Raw genomic sequence first — 25,543 nt, forward strand, 5'->3', positions numbered from 1 at the left:
ATTAAGCATGATCTTCTACATCATGTTTACTTTTAAGTTTATTGAGCAGTGAGTTTGTTTTTTTTTTTTAATCTGAATTGCCATTTCAGATTTTTTGTGGATTTTATTTTTCTATTGGTTAGTTTATCTTTCTTTTTGAAGTAGGTACTTATTCCAGTCTTATATAGACTGGTTTTGTCTGGGAAAGCCCTTCGATAGTCAGCCTATGCAGAGATTTTGAGAACACTATGTAGAGATTTTAGATATCTATATCTATATCTATAATTTTTTTTTCCTAAGTCTTTTGAAAATCTCTAATCTCTGGCTTATTTTTTTTTTAAAGCTTTATCAAAGTATAATTCACATGCTATAAAATTTGGCTGTTTTAACTATACAAATCAGTGACTTTTGGTAAATTTTCAGAGCTGTGCAGCTGATAGAGGGAGGAGGCAGACAAAGGTCTCAACAGATAGGGAAGGGTCCCTGGAGAATCACTGATCCACCCAGCCCACAAGTGTTTACACCAGATGTTTTCTGCAGATAAGGGAACCTGCACAGGGGGCTTTCCTGGGCATGCCTGCAGTGGACTGGAGGTCCCTATGCACTGGGGGAACAGGGTGGAGCCACCAAGAATTTGCACCTTATACAGGGGAGGATCCTGGCCTCTTCAGCTTGCGTGCTGGGGCCCTGGTATTCAGTTTGTGAGGTGGAAACCTACTGGCAGGACCCCCTTTCTTTGCTGATAGCTTTCCTTTTGCTTAATAAATTTTGTCTTCCTCACCCTTCAATGTGTTTGCATGCCTCATTCTTCCTGGTTGTGAGACAAAAACCCAGATTAGCTCAGCTAAGGGGCAAAAAATCCTGCATCACAGCCATAATCACAGTCTTACTTATCTCCCTGGAATGGAATCTCACGTATATCCCCAGCCCTGGCAACCATCAGTCTACTTTCTGTCTTTTATATATTTGTCTTTTCTGGATATTTCATGTAAATGGAATCATATAATATATGGTCTTTTGTGGCTGGCTTCTTTAACTTAGCATATGTTGTCAAGGTTCATATATGTTGTAGCATGAATATTTTATTCTTTATTTCCTGATAATATAGTCACCCCTCAGTATCTGTGGGGGATTGGTTTCAGGACCCCTCATGGATACCAACATCCATGGATGCTCAAGTTCCTTATGTTAAATGATAAAGTATTTGTATATCACCTCTATGCATCATCCCATATACTTTAAATCATTTCTAGATTACTTAAAATACCTAATAAAATGTGAATGCTGTGTAATTGATTGCTATACTGTATTGCTTTTTAGTTTGTATTATTTTTTATTGTTGTATTGTTATATTTTTCCTGAATACTTTTGATCCGCAGATGCGGAACCCATGGATACAAAGGGCTCACTGTATTCCGTTGAGTCAGTATACCACAGTTTGTTTATCCTTTCATCAATTGATGGGCATTTGGATTGTTTCCACTTTTTGGCTATTGTGAATAATACTGTTGTGAACATTTGTGTACAGGTTTTTGTGTGACATAATATTTTCAGTTTTCTTGGGTAGGTACTCAGAAATGGAATTGTTGGATTATAGGGTAAATCTATGTTAAGCATTTTGAGAAATTGCCAGAACTTTTTTTCCCTATGTCTGTACCATTTTACATCCCTGCCAGTAATGGTGTGAGGGTTCCAGTTTCTCTGTATCCTACTCAACACTTGTAATTATCTACTTTTTGAGTGTACTAGTTTTTTAGTGTGCCTAGTGGGGTAGAAAATAAAGTTTTAAACTTTGATGAAGTCCAATTTATCAACTTTATGACAACTTTTTATTTCTTGTGTTTTTACTGTTGTACGTAAGAAATCTTTGCCTAACTCAAGGTCATGAAGACTTACTCCATAGTTTATTTAATCAGGTGCTTCAGTGCTTTGCTTTTACAGAGTGCTGCAGTAAATAGTCTAGTAAAAGTGTCTCTTTCTCCATATATAGTTTTTTAGAGATAAGGTCTTGCTCTGTTGCACAGGGTGGAGTGCAGTGGTGCAATCAGAGCTCACTGCGGCCTTGAATTCCTGGGCTCAAATGAATCCTCCTGCCTCAGCCTCTCGAGGAGCTGGGACTGCAGGTGCACACCACCATGCTCAGCTAATTTTTAAATTTTTTTTGCAGAGATAGAATCTCAGTATATTACCCAGGCTGGTCTCAAACTCAATTACTGGCCTCAAGTAATTCTCCCACCTCAGCCTCCCAAAGTGTTGGGATTACAGGTGTGAGCCACTGCACTTGGCCTGTCTTTTAATAGTTTTGTTAGTGATTCTTTAGTATAGATTCCTTTAAAAGTGGGATCGTTGTGTTGAAGGGTATTTACTCCTTTGGGATTGAACCATTTGCATTTATTTCAACAATGTATGCAAGTGTTTGTTTCTTCTTGATCTTAGTCAAGAACCTTTTTGTCAGCAGACTTGCCAGTTTGATAGGTGAGAAATGGTATTTTATTATAATTTAAATTTACATTTTCTTAGTTGTTAGTGATATTGAACTTTTTAAAAATTGAAGTGTAAAGACTATTTGAATTTCTTTTTCTTTGAAATATTTGTTCATGTCTGTCGCCCATTTTTTTTTAGGTCATTGTTTTCTTTTACTGTTTTATGTATCTATATTATATATATTAGGCATATTTATCCTTTATCTGTAATATTAGTTGAAGCTACTGTTGCCCAGTTTGAGATTTGTTGTTTTGCTTTGCTTTTGTGTGTTTTTGTCTGTGCAGAAGTTTTCTATTTCTGTGTAGTCAGATTGATCAGTTTTCTACATTGCCCTTATGTTTTGAATCATAGGATGGGTTTTTTTCCTCATTCCCAGGTGTTAGAGAAGTTCACCCACATTTTCTTTCAGTACTTGAATGGTTTAATATTTGACATTTAAATTTCTGATCCATTTGGATTTTATCCTTGACTTATAGTGTGAACAATATTTAAGATTATCTTTTATGGCTAGTTATCCCAAAGATAAATTTTTTAAAAATTCATTTTTTCCTCTACTGATTTGAGGTGTTGCCTTAATTGTATACTAAATATTCATATGCAGTTTTGTCTGTGAATTTTGTGGCATGTTTTGTTCATGAACTAATACAAAAGTATTTTACTTAGAGAGATTTTATAATATGTTTTAATGTATGGTAGTGCTAGGGCACCCTTTCCCTACTGTTCTTGCTTCTAGGATTTTCCTGGCTGTCCTTGGTGGCTTGTTTTTTCAAATAAACTTTCTAATTAACTTGTCTAGCTTCACAAAAAATACCTGATAATTTATTTTCTGTAGCTTGAGATAAAATTTAACATTGTTTTAAGCATTTTTTGAGATATGATTTACATTATTTGAGATTTGACAACTTAAATAGTTGTATAACCATTACCATAATCAAGATACAAAACATTTCCATTATCCAAAGTGTTTCCTTGTGCCATTTTCCTACTCTTGATCTCTGGTCCCAGGCAACCACTTACCTGCTTTCATCCCTCTAGTTTTGTCTGTTCTGGAATATCATGTAATGGGGTTTAAACAGCATATATTCTTTTTGTTTTTGATAACTTTCATTTGGCATGCTTTTATTGAGATTCATCCATGTTGTATCAGTAGTGTGTTGTTTTTCATTGTTAAGTAGGATTTCATAGAATGGATATGCCACAGTTTTTCTGTTTATCAGTTGATTGGATTGTTTTCAGCTTTTGGTTATTATGAATAAAGTTCTGTGAATATTATTTGTCTTTGTGTGGACATAGGTTTTCATTTGTCTTGGTATATATGATTTAGGAATGCTGAATTGCTTTGCAGTTTTAGGTGTAACTGTCAATCCTTTTCAAAGTGGTTATACCATTTCATATTCTAACCAGCAATGAATGAGATTTCAAATGTTCCAAATCTTCGTTAGCACTTGGTATTGTCAGTCTTTTTAACTTTAGCCCATCTGCCCATTCTTGTTTTTTCTTCTTCTTTCTTATTTTCTTTCTTTCCTCCTCAGTCTTTTTAACTTTACCGTCTACCTATTCTCCTTCCCTCCCTTCCTCCCTTCCTCCTCCCTTCTTTCTTTCTTTTCTTTCTTTCTCTTCTTGCTTTCCTTCCTGTTGTTCTTCCTCATCTTCTTCTTCTTTGAGTTTTATGGGTTCTTTATATACTCTGAATAAATGCCCTTTGTCTGATACTTGTTTTGGAATTGTTAGTCTCTGGTTGTCTTTTCATTTTCTTACTAGTGTCTTTTGAAGAGCAAATGTTTATTGTTTCAATGAGGTCCATTTAATTACTTTTTTTTTTTTTTTCTTTTACAGCTTGTGCTTTTTGTGCTAGGAAATCTTTGTGTATCCCAAGATCATAAAAGATTTCTCACCTTTTAAATTCTGTTTCGGCCTGCGATACATTTCAAGCTGTTTATGATGTGAGATAGTATCAGTGGTCCCCTCCTTCCCCCAAATAGCTACCCAGTTTTTCCAGCGTTATTTGTTGAAAAGACTACACTTTCAAAATCTACCATTTCTTCTTTCCTTTCCTCTTTTCTTTCCTTTTTTTTTTTTTTTTTTTTTTTGAGATGGAGTCTCTCTCTGTCACCCAGGCTGGAGTGCAGTGGCACGATCTTGGCTCACTGCAACCTCAGCCTCCCCAGTAGCTGGAACTACAGGCCTGCGCCACCACGCCCGGCTAATTTTTTGTATTTTAGTAGAGACAGGGTTTCACCATGTTGGCCAGGATGGTCTCGATCTCCTGACCTCGTGATCCGCCTGCCTCGGCCTCCCAGAGTGTTGGGATTATAGGCATGAACCACTGCCCGTGCCCGGCCCCCAATTCCCTGTATTCTTTTTCAAAATTGCTTTGGTTTTTCTGGGTCTTTTGCCTTTCCATATAAAGTGCAGAAACAGTATAATCCAGTATAATTCTGCTAGGATTATATTGGAACTACATGTGCTAAGTTAGGAAGAATTTGTCTTCAGTAATATTGTATTTGCTTGTTCGTGAACATGGCGTATTTCGCCCTCTATTTAGCCTTCTTTAAGACCCTACAGCAATACTTCATAGTGCTTATCACATATGTTTTAAGTTTTTTTTTTTTTTTTTGATGCTATTGTGATTGGGGTGGTTGTAAAATTTTATTTCCAATTGTTTTATTGCGATTATGTAGGAACATTTTTATTATTGCATACTGATCTAGTATCCTACTGTCTTACTAAATTATTGTTTTAGTCGTGTTGCTCTAGATAGGATTTTCTAGATACATTATGCTGTCTGCAAATAAAGAAAATTTTATTTTTTGTTTTCTTATTTGTGGATGCCGGTTAGTCTTTTTCTTGCCTTGTTGTACTGGCAAGGAATGGAAGGGGACATCCTTGTTTTGTTTCTTTGGGGGGAATACATTAAATTTTTACTGTTGAATGTGATATTAGCTGTAGGGTTTTTGTAGACTAATATCGAAGATGTTCCCTTCTGTTGCTAGTTTACTTCGAGGGCTCTTCCCTCTTCCCCCTACTTCATGTTTTAATGAATGGTCTGAGGATATAGGAAAAAACTGAGTTCCTCCTATACTCTCACAACACAGAACATTTCTGTAACAAAATGTGTGTGGCTTTTCCCCTGCATACCTGGCAAGCAATCAGTTCTGCAGTGGCTGCCAGTGTCCTCTAATTCAGTTCAATTGTGACATTATCTACCTGGAGATAGTTTCAGATCCCACAGATTGAGTGCTAAGTCCCAAGTCCCACAAGACTATCCCCACTTCAGATGCCAGTGTAGGCCTCCGGAACTTTTGACTGACTGGCTATATAAATCAGGGTTCCCATGACCCACTCCTTGTTTCCATTAATTTGCCAGAGTGACACAGACCTCAGCAAACAGTTGGGTTTACTGTTTTATTGTAACGGGTACAGATGAAGAGATGCATAAGATGAGGTCATGTGGAAAGTGGCATGGAGCCTCCATGCCCTCTCTGGGCATGCCACCCTCTAGGGACTTCTGCTTGTGCAGCTATCCAGAAGCTCTCCAAATCTTGTCCTTTTGGGTTTTTATGGAGGCATTATTACGTAGGCATGACTGATTAAATCATTGGCCATTGGTGATCAGCTTAACCTTCAATCCCTTTCCTCTACCCAGAGATTGGAGAATGGGGCTGAAAAGTCCCCACGCTCTAAACATGCTTTGCTCTTTGCTGTGACCAGCCCTCATCTTGAAGCTAGGTAGGGGGCTGCCTGCCCTGAGTTATCTCATTACATCCCCCATCCTAAAGCTACAAAGGAGGCTGCCTGCCTTGAGTTATCTTGTTAGCATACAAGAGACACTCAGGGCTGGGCGTGGTAGCTCACCCAGTAATAATCCCAGCACTTTGGGAGGTATCCCAGCACTTTGGGAGTGTAATCCCCACACTTTGGGAGGCCGAGGTGGGCAGATCACCTGAGGTCAGGAGTTTGAGACCAGCCTGGCCAACGTGGTGAAACCCCATCTCTACTAAAAATACAAAAATTAGCTCATCATGGTAGTGCTTGCTTGTAATCCCAGCTACTGGGGAGGCTGAGGCAGAGAATCGCTTGAACCCGGGAGGCAGAGGTTGCAGTGAGCTGAGATCATGCCACTGCACTCCAGCCTGGGCAACAGAGTCTAAAGTAAATAAAGGAACAAAACTGACCTTTTTCTTATTTTTTTTTCTACTTTAAGAAAAGAAAGAAAAAGCTTTGAATTCTGGAAGCAATGCCTATCTGAATAGAACTATTGATTAAACATTATGGTAACATGGAAGGATGGAGAACAGTGTTTCAGTTTGAAAAACTAATTGGTCTGTTGTAAGATATGCAGGATGTGTTTTTTTTTTTTTTGTATATCGATTGATTAAAGTATTTGTGGGTACAGTTTTTAAAAATAGTGATCATTATTTTTTCATAACCCTAATTTTATAAAGGGTTTGATAGAGTTGTGCTAAAATTTAGTTTGGGACACCAAAAAAAATTGATTATTAAATTTAACATACATATTATCTATATGAATGTAAATATCAGAGGGCTTTATAATACTGCTGAAGAACATCACATAGTATTAGGTTGACGCAAAAGTGATTATGGTTTTTGCCATTACTGCAGTTACTTTTGCACCTAATATTTCAGTTTGTTGAAGAGATTAATTCACATTTTTTTGTATGCTAATTATAGATAATTCTTTTCCTTAAAACAGTTTCACTAAAAAGGTCTAAATAATACTATTTTACTGCCTGATTCAGCATATGCTTGAAAATTGTATTGTATTTCTTACCAGCCCTGAATTTGTGCTGGCCTTATTTTCCTAATTGGGCCTGATTGGTAAGGTTTTCTTCTGTATGGTCTTATTTTTTTCATAAGTATTGTACTGGTGTGGGATTATGCGTTAATGTCAGGTAGGAGAGATATGTTGAAGAGAGAATTTTTGTAATGGGAGAACTCAAGGTTCTTCTAATTCCGACTGGTTTTTTGAATTCAGAAATATATTCAGTATTTAAATATATCAGTCTGGAAGTGCTTCATAATATGAAAATATTTAGAACCTGTAGGGAAGACGGAACTCTAATTAATATTTCAACAAGTTTATTGCTTAACCTGAATTTTTAAAAAAGCCTAAAAAACTTTTTTGCTTAGAGGAGACCAAGAGAGTGAGATCTTTTAAAGAAAAGTTAAAAATCAGTATATTTTGGAATAAGGATTAGATTCTTTGGAAATTTTACAAGTTTAGAAGCAGAACACATCTTAGAAATTATTATCTAATTCCTTTACTTTATGGACTATACATCGTGCATTCCGGTGATTAAGGAAGCCCCCAAGTCAGCACAAATAGGTGGTGGATAAACTAGTGGAATCTGTGCTCATTTTCTGACTTTCCAGTGGCTTTTTCTGTTACACAGTTTAGGGTAGTCCGGCTTTTACATTTGTTGACAGGGCCTCTTTTGACAATACAGATATGAGTAAGCTAGCTCCTGCTCTCCCATGTTTCTGTGAAGAGGATACACGTAAACATAATAAGTTTTTGGTAAGTAATATATTGGAGATGTTGAGGGCTGTGCCGGAGGCAGAAGTGCACATGCTTTGTTTAAGGGGTATGGGAAAGTCTGAGTGGGAATTAGGAAAGACTTCACAGAAAAGATGAAACTTCAGGGAAGGATTAATGGGAGTTTCCAAGATACAAGACCTGGTCAAGTTTTCCAAGAAGAGAAATGAGAGAGCAGTACATAGCAGTACGATAGGTGTTTCGGAAACTCCCACGTTCTTGGTCTAGAGCAGAGGTCCACAAACTGTTTTTTACAGGGCAAAATAGTAAATATTTTAGGTTTTGTGGACCAAGAGGCAAAATCAGGTAATATATAGGTACTTAGATAATCTTTTATATAAAAATCATTTTTAGCTCCCAGGCCTTTAAAAAAGGATTCGGCTGGCAATAGTTTATAGACCACTGTCTTAGAGCCTGCCATGATTGTTGGGCGTTATAGGACTCAAACTGGGGAAAAGGAAGGCAAAGGCCAGATCATAAATGCGTTTGCAACAGTTATCACTGTTTTGAAATCTTAGATTTGTCAGTATCTTGTAAAATACTGTAGTGCTGGAGATCAGATAAAGTTAAATAAAACACAGTTATATTTTAGGGGTTGGATTGGGATTGCATTGACTTTGTATTTTAAAAACAAACTGTTGCCGGGTGCAGTGGCTCATGCCTGTAATCCCAGTGCTTTGGGATGCCGAGGTGGGTGGATCACCTGAGGTCAGGAGTTCAAGACCCGCCTGGTTAACATGGTGAAACCCCGTTTCTACTAAAAATACAAAAAATTACCCCGGCGTGGTGGTGCGCTTGTAATACCAGCTACTCAGGAGACTGAGGGAGGCTGAGGCAGGAGAATTGCTTGAACCCTGGAGGCGGATGTTGCAGTGGGCCAAGATTGTGCCATTGCACTCCAGCTTGGGCAACAAGAGTGAAACTCTGTCTCAAAAAAATATATAAAATAAAAATAACAAACTGTCATCTTTTCTCAGTAAAGTTTTATAACTTCCTCACGAAGTTCTTGTGCATCTTATAAATAATGCATTTTACATCTTACACTTACATTGCTATTATACATGCCATTTTAATTTTATGTTTTATCTCTACTGGTATATAGAACTGCAGTTGACTTTTATGTGTTAAACTTACCAAGCAACTTCACTAACTTTCACTAACTTGGGTAATTTGACTATGTAACTTTGGATTTTCTCTGTAGACTGTCCTCTCTTTGTAATTAATGACAATTTTGTTTCTTCTGTTATCAATATTGTAAACATTTCAATAAAAGTGTTTGGAATGTTCTTATCTTGTATTTTCTGAAATAGCTACATATAATCTTGTAAAAGTATTTTCCTGCATATTTGATAAAACCAACCTGTTAAACTCTTTGGGATTAGTATATGTCTTTGTGGGAGGATTTTACACTACTGGTTTTATTATTTACCAGTTACTTTTTTAGGTTGCAAATTTCTGCTACATTTGTTTATGGTCACATATACCTATAGTTAGGTCCTTAACTAATTTCTGGAACTTAGTTGTGCCTTCTGTTTTCTTCCTTGCTTCAATCAAAGGTTTGTAAATTTTAATAGTGATTTCAAATAATACAATTTTGACATTGTTGATCATCTCTAGTTTTTTTCCTTCTTTGGGCTTATTCTCTTTTTTCTTTACACACACACGCGCGCGCACACGCATGTGCGGACACACACACACGCTCTCACTCTCACTCTCTCTGTCTCTCTCACCTAATTTACTCTGTAATGCCTCGTACAGTCTTTTTGTCCAGACCACTGTCTAGTCCAGGACCATAGATTAAAACTGAGTATGTCCCTTAGCTGTCTTTTTTAGCATTGTCTTCCCTCCACTCTCATCCCTTTTGTGTTTTTGTTTTTGTCTCTGGCTTAAAGAGACCAGCTCAGTTGTCTTATAGTGTCCCATTTTCTGGCTTTGTTTTATTGCTTTCTTTTAGTATTGTTTAGCTCATTTCACTATCTTCTGTATTTCTTTTAATTAAGTTGATAGTTAACCATCAACTATTTGCTTTTTTGTTGTTGTTGTTTTGAGACGGAGTTTCGCTCTTGTTGCCCAGGCTGGAGTGCAGTGGCGCAATCACAGCTCACTGCAACCTGCACCTCCCGGGTTCAAGCGATTCTCCTGCCTCAGCCTGGGATTACAGGTGTGCACCACTACACCCAACGAATTTTTTCTATTTTTAGTAGAGATAGGGTTTCACCATGGCCAGGCTGGTCTTGAACTCCTGACCTCAGGTGATCTGCCCACCTCGGCCTCTCAGAGTGTTGGGAATACAGGCGTGAGCTACCGCGCCTGGCCTGGTTAGTGGTTTTTAATGCCCCATCAGGGCTTATAAAAAAATATTTCCCCCATATATATGTATTTTCCTTCCTGGGTATATTTTAGAGTAAATTACAGATAACATGACATTTCAATCCTTAATATTCTAAATGCCTTTCTACAAAATAAGAATGTTTCATTAAAAAGCTGTCAGATCTTTACCACATAACAAAATTTAGCAATACTGTCTGTTTTTTTTGAGATGGAGTTTCGCTCTTGTTGCCCAGGCTGGAGTGCAATGGTGCGATCTGGGCTTACCACAACCTCTGCCTTCTGGGTTCAAGCAATTCTCCTGCCTCAGCCTCCCAAGTGGCTGGGATTACAGGCATGCGCCACCACGCCTGGCTAATTTTGTATTTTTAGTAGAGATGGGGTTTCTCCATGTTGGTGAGACTGGTCCCGAACTCCCGACCTCAGGTGATCTGCCTGCCTTGGCCTCCCAAAATGCTGAGGTTACAGGCGTGAGCCAACGCTCCTGGCCAGCAATACTGCTTTTTATTCCTTCAAAGATGCACTTTTTCTTTTTTTGAATTTAATTTATGGAATCTTGCTCTGTTTCCCAGGCTGGAGTACAGTGGCTTAATCTTGGCTCACTGCAACCTCTGCCTCCCGGGTTCAAGTGATTCTCCTGCTTCAGCCTCCTGAGTAGCTGGCATTACAGGCACATGGCACCACGCCCGGCTTTTTTTTTTTTTTTTTTTTTTGTAGAGATGGGGTTTCACCATGTTGGCCAGAATGGTGTCAATCTCTTGACCTTCTGATCCACCCACCTTGGCCTTCCAAAGTGCTGGGATTACAGGCATGGACCACCGTGCCCGGCCCACCCTTTTTGTTTAAATCTTTGGAGCCAGGTATCTAATAATATTTTAAGTCTTCATTGGCTGAGTGGTAGTCATGATACATAGTGGTCAATGCGTATGCATACTCATCTTTGTTGTTTTTCCTCCTGGCATGATTAGATAGCTGTAGCCTATTGTTTCAGTAGAAAAGTCATTTATGGACCATCTGAGGAAAGAATGTGAGTTTTGATTGCTGACTAAAAACTTTTCATTGACAATTTCTGGTAAGGTCAAAAAAGTGATGTCTTAACTTGCAGAAATGGGGTTTGTAGATAACAGTGGAAGAATCTTCTAAGAAATGCTGTATCACCACCATTTTTGATGTCCCGGTAGTTGATATTGTGTGGAAAAATGTGGACGAGAGTATGGTTAACAGAATTATAAAATGATTCAGAATTGGACACTAAGGATATCTTAATGAATTTTTTTCACTTAAATTTTCCTTTATGTGTGGAAAAAAAAGAATGTGATAAAAATTTATCTTTACCATTAAAAATAATTGAAAATAATTTTAATTGCTTTTTTTTTTTTTTTTTTTTTGAGACAAGGTCTTACTATATTGCTCAGGCTGGTCTCGAACTCCTGGGCTCAAGTGGTCTGCCCACTTCTGCCTGCCAAAGTGCTAGGATTACAGGTGTGAGCCACTGCACCCAGCTTCTTACTGATTTTTCACTGACTCCTAGTTTTCCTGGTTAGTTTTAAAAAGTTGTTAGTGTTGTTGTAGCTCTTTTGATGCTGTTTTGAATCTGTTTTATAGCTCTTTTAATGTCTTAATAGCTCTCCTTGTGGATCACGAGGTCAAGAGATCGAGACCATCTGGACCAACATGGTGAAACCCTGTCTCTACTAGAAATACAAAAATTAGCTGGGCATGATGGTGCTCGCCTGTAGTCCCAGCTATTTAGGAGGCTGAGGCAGGAGAATCACTTGAACCCAGGAGGCAGAGGTTTCAGTGAGCCGAGATCACGCCACTACACTCCTGCCTGGCGACAGAGCGAGACTCCGTCTTGGAAAAAAAAAAAAAAAGAGCTCTCCTCTTTTTCTTTTGCACCTTCCCTTTGTGCATAGGATTTTTCTTCCTTTATTCATCTTTCTGCATCTGGGGATTATTGCCTTCAGCACTAGAACATTTTCAGCCACTACATCTTCAAATATTGCCTGTGTCCCATTTTATTTTTTGACTCCTTCTACAACTGATTTTAGAGATATGATAGATTTTCCCACATACCCATAACCTCACTTACTTGTTCTTGGTGAATATTTGAAATATACTCTCATCAATTTGAAATATATGTGATTATTAACTGTAGTTAACCATGCTCTGCAATTGATCACTAGAACTTACTGTCTAGGTGAAACTTTGTACCCTTTGAATAGCATCTCCCCAATTCCCTTTCCCCACCCTCCCCCAGCCTCTGGTAACCACTGTTGTTCTCTTTACTTCTATGAGATAGATATTCTTTGAGTTTGACTTTTTTAGATTCCACATGTAAGTGAGGTCATGCCGTTTTGTCTTTCTGTGTCTGGCATACTTTGCTTAGCACAAGGTCCTCCAGGTTCATCTATGTTGTCACAAATGGCAGAATTTCCTTCTTTTAAAGACTGAATAGTATTTCAAGGTGTATATATACCATGTTTTATTAATCAATGTATCCTTCGATGGATACTTAGGTTGATTCTGTATCTTATCTATTATGAATAAGGCTGAAATGAATATGGGAGTATAGATGTCATAAATAAAGTTTCAGTGCTGCAAAAAAAATAGCACTCGAATATAAAGTTTTCTTTTTAATTCTCAACAAGACAAGGTACTTCTATAGAAGGGTGCACCCTTACAGATGGAGCAGTGATGAGCGCACACTTGGACAAGGGAGGGGAAAGGGTTCTTCCCTGACACACCTGGCCCCTGCTGCTGTGTCGTTCCCCTATTGGCTAGGGTTAGACTGCACAGGCTAAACTAATTCTGATTGGCTAATTTAAAGAGAATGACGGAGTGAGTGGTTTGGCAGGAAAAATGGTTATGACAGAGCAGGCAATTGGAATGAGTCAGGGTGGAACAGATAATCGAGAAATGTTGCTTTACGAGGAAGTGAAGTTTAAAAGTAGAAGGCAAAGAATTGAACATACTGACATACTAATTCTTTGAAAAGAAATTTAGAACTCATATATAGATATCTCTTTGAAATTTTGATTTGTTTCTATGATTTATAGCTATTAGTGGGACTGTTGAATCAAGTGGTAGTTCTATTGTTAGTTTTTTGAGAAAATTCCAACATTTTACTAAGAAAGAATCCCCAGGGATTCAGATTTAGGTGAGAAATCTTGGCTACAACTCTGTGTGGTACCTAATTTGTTTCCTAAGTCTCGGAGTATTTTATTGGCTTTCAGGGTTTGCTTACCTTTCTGTATTCTCCTTTTTTTTTCAGCCTTTTTCCTTTTGCCCCCAGCTCAGCCATTCATTTATAAAGATGCTTTTAAAATATGTCATCTAATATTTTAAATAATTAATTTTGTATTAAGAGGGTTTTTCAATATGTATACTGCTTGCCGTTGGCCTTATTTTTGGAAATTGTACTATAAGGAAATGTAAATGAAATTGTTGGGATACTAGTTAGTTATCTATTTATTTATTTGAGACGAAGTCTTGCTCAGTCTCGCTCAGGCTGGAATGCAGTGGTGTGATCTTGGCTTACTGCATCCTTTGCCTCCCATGTTCAAGCGATTTTCCTGTCTCAGCCTCCCGAGTAGCTGGTACTAAGGCCACCACACCCGGCTAATTTTGTATTTATTTTCTAATAGCGACTGAGTTTCACCATGTTGGCCAGGGTGGTCTCGAACTCCTGACCTCAGGTGATCCACCTGCCTCAGTCTCCCAAAGTGTTGGGATTACAGCCGCGAGCCACCAGGCCTGGCCTGGCCTGTTGGGATACTTTTAAATAATCCTTGGTGCTTTAATTATAATTGCTTCTGTTTTTGAACCAGTCATGTATCATCTCATTTAATTCCTCAAACAACCCTTTGAAATAGGTACTGCTTTCACCATTTTACAAAGATGAAGACATTGAGGTCAGCTAACTTGTCTCATGAGTCTTTCTGAAATTTTGTTTTATTTTTATTTTTTATTTTTATTTAGAGATAGGGTCTTGCTCTGTAGCCCAGGCTAGTATGCAGTGGTACAATTGTAGCTCACTGCAGCTTTGAACTCCTGGACTCAAGCAGTCCTTTTTAGCCTCTCAAGTAGGTAGGACTACAGGCATGCCCCACCATGCTCAACTAAGTTTTAAGTTTTTTTGTAGAGAATGAGAGTCTCACTATGTTGCCCAGGCTGGTCTCAAACTCCTGGTCTCAAGCAATCCTCTCACATTGGCCTCCCAAAGCAGTGGGATTACAGGTGTGAGCCACTGTGCTCGGCCTTTCATGAATCTCATAACTAGTAAGTGACAAGGCTGTGATTCTGACTTAGGTCTCTACAGTCTTGGATCAGAATCACAGCCTTGTCACTTACTAGTTTTGAAATGACTTCTATAGTCTGATTTCATTATTGCTGTACAATACTACACATACACTTTGGAAGCAGAACTTCTGCTTCAGCGTGTTGACTTTGGGCATGATGCATATAATAAACTTTGGCCAACCTCTTCTGCTATATTATCTTAACTGTTAACGTTCTTTTAATTGTCCAGAAGGTAATTCAGATTATTATAAGGAAATGATTCTGCATAAATTGAATCAGCAAAGTATCATTCTTCTATGAAAAATGTGTAACAGGTTATTAAAGACTGTAAGATACTGATTTACTCAGCGGCAAGACTTTCTTAAATAACTTATATATGCTGGTTACTTTGCTATAGGGATCAAAGCACGACTTGGGTTCATTCTCTACCATGTATAGGCTCATATTCTAGTGGAGGAGATAAATGACATAATAGGTGTGAGTATTCATTTGGAAGTGAAATGGGAGAGGTTTCCTTGCCCCCCTCACAGGGCGTGTGATGGAGGTGTGGCTCACTTCTTCAGTGCCCCACTGCTCAGACCTCTAGGGAAGCATACAGACTGGCAGGCTGTGGGGCTCCCACTCCACGGCAATGTCTAGGGGTGAATGTTTACAGCTGAAGCGCCAGTGGGCATGTGTTACAGGGTGCTCTTTTAGTTTGCTGTCTGTAGGCAGCTTGTGTTAACCAGCTCAGTTAGACCCTGTACCTTGTTGCAAGGACAGAGGGCTTCCTGTATCCCAGGTTCTTGCCTCCGTGTACTGGAAGAATTGGATCACATGTGGGCTTGGAGAATGAGTGTAAAGTTTTATTGAGTGGAAGTAGCTTTCAGCCTATGGGGTTGCCAGAGGGAGATGGCCACTTGGCGGTCCTAGCTCTCCTCCAACTGCCCTGGCCAAACTCTGCCTAGTCCCGCTGGTCAGTGGCCTGCCGGTGTTCCAGCGTCTGTGTGCTCTTCCGCCTGCAGGCTCCCCTCGATGTCTTCCACCGATGTGTTCATCTCGCCATCTAGCAGTTTCTGTCTCTGCCTTGCTAGGGTCTTGAGTTTTTATAGGCCCAGGATGGGGGCGTGGTGGGAAGGCAGAGTGCCTGTCCTTACCTAGGTCTGAGGGGGTAGAGCCCTAGCCAGGGACCACATCCTCCTCTACCCAGCACTTCCCTTCCCCCATTCTGTATCATTTAAAGGGACCACACTCTTCCCTTCCCAGCACTCCCATATCAGAAGCACGTATTAGAAACTATAACTCACTGTGGGTTTTTGGGAATATGTCAAATAATACTTCTGGAAGGAAGAGGTGAATGTTGCTTTTTAAAGGATAGATAGGAATTTGTCCGATTAAGGAGTGAGTCGAGGGGAAGATGGCAATGGCTTTTTTAGGCAGAGGAAGCAAACATTGTTAAAATCATAGAAATGTTTAAGGTTGTATTTTATTCACAGATCTGCATGTTATTTGTCCTGACTGAAGTGGTGGTTATGAGATTGGGAACATTTCAGCAAGAGTCATAAAATGAAGGCCCTTATAAACCAAGCTAGATTGTGGGGACTTTTCAGAGGAGTTTAAAATAGAAAGTGCATGTTTTGCACTTCCATGTTTGAGTTTTTGAAAGCTCATTGGCAGTGGTGTGGAGGTTTGAAAGAGATTGAAAGAGGAGGAAATGGAGAGAGAGCCTACAGTTTGGGGGACAAGTTAGAAAACTGTTGAAATAGGCCAAGTATGTAAAGTTGAGGTCCTAACTAACCTGGAGAAATATAGTAGGAATGGAGAAGGGGTGGATTCAAAGACTTTTAGATTGTAAAATGAACTCTGTGAATAGAAGGAACATGGTTTATTGGTGGGAAAGAGGTAAGAGAGGAAATGTAGGACTACTTTTTGGCTTGGTCAACTTGTGAGATTGTTACCACTATCTAAAATCTGCAGTACCATTAGAATTTCTTGTTCAGTGTTAAGATTCATGTACTTTCAGATATTCATGGTATATGTAACGATGGCGGTAATTATAAAGAAAGTATTTGGAAATTCATGCCTTTATAACCTTCATTTCTATACCCACCTTCCCCCTTTTTTTATTCCCCAGTAAGTTTTGTTTTGTATTTTATTTTATTTTATTTTATCTATTTTATTTTATTTTATTTTATTTTATCGTATTGCATTTTTCTTTCCCAGATCCGGTAGACAGAGGTATCCAGAGGGTTAATAGCAGATTTTTTCCCCAACTGTGTATCACTGGGTTTGTGAATTATAGTCATAATACAGTAAGATTAAGACATTTGATGTTTTTGTAATATTTTGGCATGGTTTTATTTGTTAATATCCTAGCATAAAAATATAATAGTCTTCAAAGATGATTACTGGGGTATGGGATGCTTGGTGGTGGCTACAATCAAATTCTTATTCCAGCCCCAAATTGGCAACATTATAACAACATAGAATGTTATTATTTAGAACCTAATTACTGTTGTTCCCCTTACCTATGAGGGATACGTTCCAAGACCCGCAGTGGATGCCTGAAACTGCAGGTAGAACTGAACCTTATTATATACATGTTTTTGTCAACAAAAAGAGTCAAACTCTGTAAAATATTTTAGCTGGGAGTGGTGGCTCATGCCTGTAATTCCAGTACTTTGGGAGGCTGACGCGGGTAGATCACATGAAGCCAGGAGTTCGAGGCCAGTCTGGCCAACATGATGAAACCCCATGTCTATTAAAAATACAAAAATTAGCCGGGCATTGTTATATACAAAGTTTCGGTGCCGCAAAAGAAATAGCACCTGAATATAAAATTTTCTTTTTAATTCTCAGCAAGGCAAAGTACTTCTCTAGAAGGGTGCACCCTTACAGATAGAGCAATGGTGAGCGCACACTTGGAAAAGGGAGGGGAAGGGATTCTTATCACTGATGCACATGGCCGCTGCTGCTGCTGTGTCATTCCTCTATTGGCTAGGGTTAGACCACACAGGCTGAATTAATTCCGATTGGCTAAAGACAGTGATGGGGTGAGTGGTTTGGCAGGAAAAATGGTTATGACAGAGCAGGCAATGAGTCAGGGTGGAGTAGGTAATCAGAATGAGTCAGGGTAGAGCAGGTAATCGAAAAAGGTTGCTTTATGAGGAAGTTTAAAAGTAGAAGGTAAAGAATTGAACAGAAATTTAGAACTCATATCTAACAACCCTTCCCCATGTATTTCCTTACAGTTTTCTTTTTAAACTTTTTTTTTTTTTTTAACATGTCTTGGCTTAGTTGTTTGGCTTGATTTTCCAAAAGAAGATGCTTCTCTGGATAAGGTGGAGGATAGTTAAGGGAGATTTTAATAAGTGCCGTTTTTATGAGCCTTTGCATCAACCTACAGATGCATGGTATGACACAACACCCAACAAGAATAAGTACACCCATTATGGCTGCGAGGGAAGTAAGAATTGAGGCTATTATTCCATTCCATTTACTGAACTACTTTTCTAGCCATCCTGTAAAGGGGTCATTTACCCCTGAGTTGTTGGCTAACTCATTGAACAGAGCAGTCAGACCTTGCAGTGCCTTTGTTATACTTCCATCAGGGGTGGTGGTGTTTGTGATGAAGGTACAACGTTGAGTTTTAATCATGACACAAACTCCTCCTTTCTGCTAATATGTCTAAGGCTATCCTGTTTTCCCAAGCCATCTGGCTAGTTGCCCCTAATTGTTCAGCTGTACCTTTAACAGCATCTCTAATGTAGTTAATCACTGTTGGTTGTAGTAGATGTAGTTTATCCAATCTACATTTTTATTAATTGTCACCTACCAAAATATTGACTTAAATCCTGCAGCTATTTGATTTCGGGTTTTAAATTGATCTGGTATTCCCCGTGGGACTCCAATTGCATCTAAATAGACGTGAGAGTCCAAAGACCCATAAGGGGCTTCTCTCACTTTATGATGTCTTATTTTTCCTTCCTCTGGTTGATGAAGTGCCAGGGTGAAAAGGATAGCCAGTTGGACTGAAGCATAAGTGCCACTCCAGTTATTTGGCAGAGTGTCCAGTAAAGGTCCACCACAATACCACCACACATCTGCTCGGGGATGAACAAGGACTGACTGATTGATAAGCTCTTGAAAATTGATAAGCTCTTGAAGGGATTCACTGCATCCCTTCAGGTCTCCAAGGAACGCTAAATTTCTTCCTTGTCGTGAGACACACGAAGTGAGCTTAGTGTTGGGAGACAGAAGCTGGATGACCCTCGGGGGCTGACCCGCAGGGTGCTGGACTTCGGGATATAGCAGAGAGAGCGTGGCACGACTTATTACTCCAGGCTGTAGAATCCTGGAAAAGAGCTACCATGCAGCCCACACCCGGTCGACTGGAGGACCACCTTAGTGGAAAGGGGACAATCTGGGCCTCTGGCCTGTCATGCGCACAAGCACAACAGTTGCTTTTGTTTAACGTTTGGATTGAATATTTGATCCATTCTAACCAGGTATTTGCATCTTGATATCCTGTCTTAATTGCCAAAGTTCATTTTAAGTCTTTAACTTTTATGATAGCTATCTTGGTCTGTCTAGAGGGAGGAGGAGCAATTGTTCCGTTGTGAGAGGTTTTGCAAGAAGGCTTAGAGGAAGGTGCAGGCAGTGGGGTGCTGAGACCAGCTCGGTTGGGGAGACCCTAACCCAGCGGCGCTAGAGGAATTAAAGACACACACAGAAATATAGAGGTGTGAAGTGGGAAATCAGGGGTCTCACAGCCTTCAGAGCTGAGAGCCCCGAACAGAGATTTATCCACATATTTATTAACAGCAAACCAGTCATTAGTATTGTTTCTATAGATATTAAATTAACTAAAAGTATCCCTTATGGGAAACGAAGGGATGGGCCGAATTAAAGGAATAGGTTGGGCTAGTTAACTGCAGCAGGAGCATGGGAGCATGTCCTTAAGGCACAGATCGCTCATGCAATTGTTTGTGGCTTAAGAATGCCTTTAAGCGGGTTTCTGCCCTGGGCAGGCCAGGTGTTCCTTGCCCTCATTCCGGTAAACCCACAACCTTCCAGCGTGGGCCTTAGAGCCATTATGAACATGTTACAGTGCTGCAGAGATTTTGTTTATGGCCAGTTTTGGGGCTAGTTTATGGGCAGATTTTGGGGGGCTTGCTCCCAACAGTGGGGGATCAAAGAAATGCATTTTAAAGAATCTAATAGGGTTTGTCCCTGAAACTTCAGCCCCCATACCATAAAACCGGCTTAAAGAAGGGAACCGGCTTAGAAAAGGGGAAGAACTTTGAGGGTTTGAGATAATAACCTGTATAGAATTACACTGATTTAGCTGACAGTTTCGGGGGAGGGCTGTCCTTCTAGTAAAATGTACGGTTTTAGGAAGTTACAAAAACCTGTTGGGGCAGTCCATTCTTGTTCTTTAGTGGTCCACAGAAAGTTGGACTAACTACAGCATAAAAGCTCTACATTGGGGAACAAGACTCCTGGTTGACACTGGGATCTTTATTGAAATCTCCCTGGATTAAATGGTCCCAATTTACTAAGGCCCAGTCTGAGGAAAGTCAGGAAGGACAGAGGTACTTTTCTGAAGTAGAGAGCTGTTTCTGACTTGGCAAGCCCCCACAGGGTATATAACAAGGCAAACATCAAATGCAGTAGTTTGAGGGGAAATTGACTTGGTTATGTTACAACTGGATGGTCAGCAATAGAGCAAGGAAAGAAGAAAGAGTAATAGAATAGATGAAAGAGAGTTAAATTTTTCTTAGCTTTGGTTCGATAGGGTTTTCCCCTGAGACTATGGCCCATGACTCTGGAGGGGGTGGTGCTTTCTTGCCTCAGGTGTGATGAGTCCATCTCCTTTCCGCTGTATGAACAGCAGTCTCGAACAGCAGTCTCGGTGGTTAGCCGCACAAGGTAGGGTCCTTCGCAGGCTGCCTTGAGTTTTCCTTCTTTTCCACCCTTTGATGAGAACGTGATCCTAAGGCTGGTGCTGCTTTACCGGAAATTCTAGGGGTGGTACCTGTGCAAAAAGACTTCTAGTTTTGAGGGAAAGGAAAGTGGAAGATAAACCAAGTATATAATTTCTTTTTTTTTTTTTTTTTTTGAGACGGAGTCTCACTCTGTCCCCCAGGCTGGAGTGCAGTGGCGCGATCTCGGCTCACTGCAAGCTCTGTCTCCCGGGTTCACGCCATTCTCCTGCCTCAGCATCCGGACTAGCTGGGACTACAGGTGCCCGCCACAGCGCCTGGTTAATTTTTTGTATGTTTAGTAGAGACGGGGTTTCACCGTGGTCTCGATCTCCTGACCTTGTGATCCGCCCACCTCGGCCTCCCAAAGTGCTGGGATTACAGGCGTGAGCCACCACGCCTGGCATAATTTCTAAGAAATTGATCTTTTGTTTTAAATGGGGACATCAGCAGTGGACTTTATAGTCCTTGGTGCCTTCTTACTGAGAAATTTACCTTAGCATGTATTTTTATTAGTTTTTAGACCAAAGAAAGCCAAACACTGTTTTATATTTGACAGTGCTTCCTGTATGATTTTTATACCAGATAGGCTAAATTTCACCTTTATATTAGTGTGTTATTAGTGTTAAACTCAATTTTAATAAAACCTTGTAGACATATTTATCCAATTTTAACGTCTGACCATAAGGTAAGATTTTTATAGACTCTTTTTAACCTTTTATAATTTTTGTTAAAGAGTAGGTTAGTGCTTTAAGAAAAACCTGTTGTGCTTTTATTTTAATGTCTGGTTCACAGAAAGACTGGATGATACCCCTTTAACTTTAGCCAATATGTTTACACACAGAATTTCCTTTACAATTAACATTTTAAAAATTGCTCAGACCTTTAAAACAAACTATATTTTCTTAACCTTTTAATGTAGGTAAAAATCCACATTCTTATGCCTCCTTTTAATCCTTTTACCAAAGGTATATTTTACTTTCCTTACACACCTTGCACATAAACTGTTTCTTCAGTAGTTTTACATTCAGGAGGCCTAATTACTTTTAAATTATATAACATTTCTTGCATAAATTCCCTTTTATAACCTTTTTTTTCTCACGACTTTCACAGACAATTCTTCGACATGCCTCAACTTTCTGACTTGTTGCAAACATCCCTTTCTTTAAACAACCAGTTAATTTGTTTTAGGACAAGAATTTACCATATAAAATTCTTTTTATGTACATTCTTGCCCTCCCCCGTCCCCCCTTTTTTTTCATTCTTCTCCAAAGTGAACTTCCTTTATGTCTGTGGACTAAACTGCCTAAGGCCACAAGATTAGAAGTTAGGATAATACATGTTACACTGTTAACTTTTAGCAAACTTGACTTTTGTTGAAAACCTTGTTAAGTTTGGGATTTCAGTTATCCTTTGCTATTAATAAGACCTTGTTTAGTCCAAATTAACTTAGAATTGGTATAGATGGTTCCTTCCTGGTTCTGTAAGTACTGTAAGGCTTGGCTGAGTGCAAACAGCTCCCACATTTGAGCAGACTAATTATTAGGCAATTTTCCTAATTTTGCTTCTACAAGAGTTGCCCTATCAATTACTGAATACCCATTGTGTCTTTTTCCCATAGTCACCTAGGAGGAGGGAGGAGCCATCTGTCATCTGTCCTGAAGGGAGTTCCTCCGAAGTCTGGTCGGACCTTTGTATAGTAATTAAGATTTAGATCCCGTGTTAGGAAACCTGCTGGGTTAAGGGAATTAGTAGTGGTTAATGTTGAATTATCCTTTCTTTCTTTCTTTTTTTTTTTTTTTTAACAGAATAGCCTCATACTTTCTTGTGTTAGCAAAGCAGTTGTCGCTACAGATTGAATGTATTTGGGCCATCCGCCGGTTACTGGGTTAAGGATTTTTGATAGGAAGGCTACAAGTTGTCTGTGGCCCCAGTGCTTTCTGGCTGCACCCTTGTTTACACTGACAGCAAGGTGGTAATGGAGTGTTACAGTGTCACGAAAAAGAAGAAGACGACCTTCAGTGATCAATTATAGGTTTTAAATTTACCCTGGCTTTTAAAGGAATAGGGTACACTGTTTTTTCCTTTACTACTTTTATCTCTCTCTCTCTCTCTCTCTCTCTCTCTCTCTCTCTCTCTCTCTCTCTTTCTCTCTTTGACTTTCTGTCGCTTTGACTCCCTCTTTGTCTGTCTCTTCCTCTCTCTCTTTGACTCCCTCTTTGTCTCTCTGTCTCTTCTTTTCTCTCCCTGCCTCTCTTTTTTTCTCTCTTTTCCCCCCTCTCTCTCTTTCCTCTCTCTGTCTCCCCCTACCCCGCTCTCTTTCCTCTCTGCTGGTCTTTCCCTGCCTCTGCCAGCTGCTTATGCTGCTGTTCTCCCCTCTCCTTCCCCTTTTACCCTGGAGACTAAAAGTTCCTCTGAGGGGAAGACAACATTAGACTGGGGGAACAAACAGAGGAGCAAGCGGCTTCTGAATAGACTAAAAAGGTGATAAGCTCATGTTTAGGTCCCACCTCCATATTTATCGAGGGCTCCTGGTGAGACTCAAGATAAAAGAGACAGAGCCCCTGACCTCCCTATTCTTCCTCGAAAGTCATGAGCCGGAAGGGCTTCTTTCTCCTTTCTTAGTTCAGGACATCCTGTCTTGAAATGGCCTGTTCTTCCATATCTGTAGCACCTGTCTTGTCCTTCCTCCTTAATCCTGCTCCACCATACTCTTTAGGGGGCCTGGTAGATGAGGACCTTGGTCCTCCAGATGGAGACTGGGGTCCTTTAAAAGAGGGTTCAGACCCTTTATAGTTTCTGGTTCCCTGGAAACTCTATCTAGAAGTACCTGGGTTTGGAGCCATCCGTTGGAAGGTGGATAAGTTTTGTCTTTTGTTTCTGTTTTTCTTTGTCTCTTTTCACTTATAGTTTGAGCTTCTCTGAGAAGCTCACTTAGGGGACTGTCTTCTCAATTGTCTATGTTTTGTAAGTTTTTGAAATGTCTGGCCAACTTGTAGTGACAAATTGGAGTTTCAACATTCCTTGCCCAAGGGGATCATCCAAATTGAGGCCTGCATAATTCCTCATTTGCTCCCTTAGTCTGTCTAGGAATCTCATAGGCCTTTCATCCTTTTCCTGTTGTATATCAAATGCTTTAGAAAGATTTCGGGTTTGGGGTACTGACTCCCGAATTCCTTTTATTATTATCTCTCTTAGGTCCTGCATATTTTCCCAGCAATCTGCGTTGTTATTGTCCCACGGGGGGTCTCAGGCGGGGAATGGGAACGTTTTCACCGGGAGGGTGCTCACGTTCCCAAACTACCATAGCAGCCCTACGAATCATACTGCTTTCTTCCCCTGAAAAGAGGATGCCCAAGATGGACATTAACTCTACCCAAGTGTATAACTGAGGTCCTAAGAATTGGTCAATTTGATCTGCCACTCCATAAGGGTTAGCTAGTAGTGGTTTAAGCTCCTTTTTAAAATTCTGGACTTCTGAACTGGTTAAGGGAGCATTTACAAAGCCAATGGCTCCCCTCTTTATGATACCTCTTTCAAAGGGAAGAGGGTTGGGGCTGACCTCTTAGGTATGGAGGGAAATGGGAAATTCTGAGTATCTTTTTTACATTGTTCTACCTCATGCTGGAGTCCTTTTAGAGAAGGGTCTTTAGGTTGGGAGGGAACGGGCTGGTGGGACGGTAATTCCCAAGAGTCACGGTTATAAGGAGGAGGGATAACGTGAGTAGAGAGGGAATTTGGAATGGGGGTCTGAGGCGGCAGTGGCTGGCTGAGGGGAAAGATTGGGGACACTGAGTGGGGGAAGATAGTCTAGGGGATCCCATGTGCTGGAGTCTTTAGGCATGAGAGCTGGCTCCTCTGACTTTTCATTTTGAGGTGGCAGATTGGGTTCTTCCCTATTTGTTTTTAAGGGAAAAAGGAGGGCAGGTCCATGCCTCCAACAAAGGGCATTCCTAGTTCTTCTGAGACACTGGACTTTTATCATTAACATATTGGATTAGAAACTGACACATTACGTACTCATTCGACCTAAACTTTGGCCAGAAGATTGAGGGTTTGAGGATGGGTCTTTGAGTCTAAATAAAACAGCAATATTTCATCATTTGTTGCTTTTTCCTATCTTTAGTCCTTTCATTATCCTTCCAATGTTTTAGCATGAGACCTAGGGGGCTATCTGTGGAGGTAACTTTGTTACCATCTTTATCCCCCTTGCTCCCTGTCTTGCTTGGGGTATTTCTTATCTTGATGGTTTTGGGGTAAGGTTCAAGGTTCAATTTCCCTTACTGGAAATTTATCACCTTTTAGGGTGAGGCTCAATTTTCCCCACTGGAAATTTCTTGCCTTTTGGGGTGAGGCTTAATTTCCCCCACTGGAAATTTCTCACCTTTTCTACTACTGGAGGTTCATGTGAGGTTCAGTCCCCTCCAATGGGGATGTGTCGCCTCTTTCTAACCTCTAAGCCACCCCAACCAAGGAGTACTTCACCACCCCCAAGGAAATACTTTAGCAGCTTTCATGGCTTCTCCTTCCTTGGTCTGTGCACAGAGTCATCACTGTGTGAGGATCCTTTAAGCTAGGTTACTGGCCAGTCATGTCGTCCCCCCGCCCCCGCCCCCAGCCCGGGTTGCCGAGAGCTTGGATTATTCCTTGCACTGGGTGGGTTCTGATTTCTCACCCCTGAGGCCACCACAAGTGGCAGGGCGTACCTCCTCTTGAGAGAGAACCAGAGACTGTCCGGAGGGGAATGTAAGGGAATGTAATCACAGGCGAGCCCCCCAAATTGTTATACATGAAGTTTCGGTGCCACGAAAGAAATAGCACTGGAATGTAAAATGTTCTTTTTAATTCTCAGCAAGGCAAGGTACTTCTATAGAAGGGTGCGCCCTTACAGATGGAGCAATGGTGAGCGCAGACTTCGGCCAGGGAGGGG

General features: G+C 40.1%; 1 protein-coding gene across 17 annotated transcripts in view; it reads left to right on the forward strand.

The window, feature by feature from the left end:
• Positions 1-25,543, forward strand: part of KDM6A (lysine demethylase 6A) — a 236,272-nt gene that overhangs the window by 101,021 nt on the left and 109,708 nt on the right. The gene's annotated exons all lie outside the window — the stretch shown is intronic.

Source organism: Macaca mulatta, chromosome X (genome assembly GCF_049350105.2).
Source record: "Macaca mulatta isolate MMU2019108-1 chromosome X, T2T-MMU8v2.0, whole genome shotgun sequence".
Lineage (NCBI taxonomy): Eukaryota > Metazoa > Chordata > Mammalia > Primates > Cercopithecidae > Macaca > Macaca mulatta.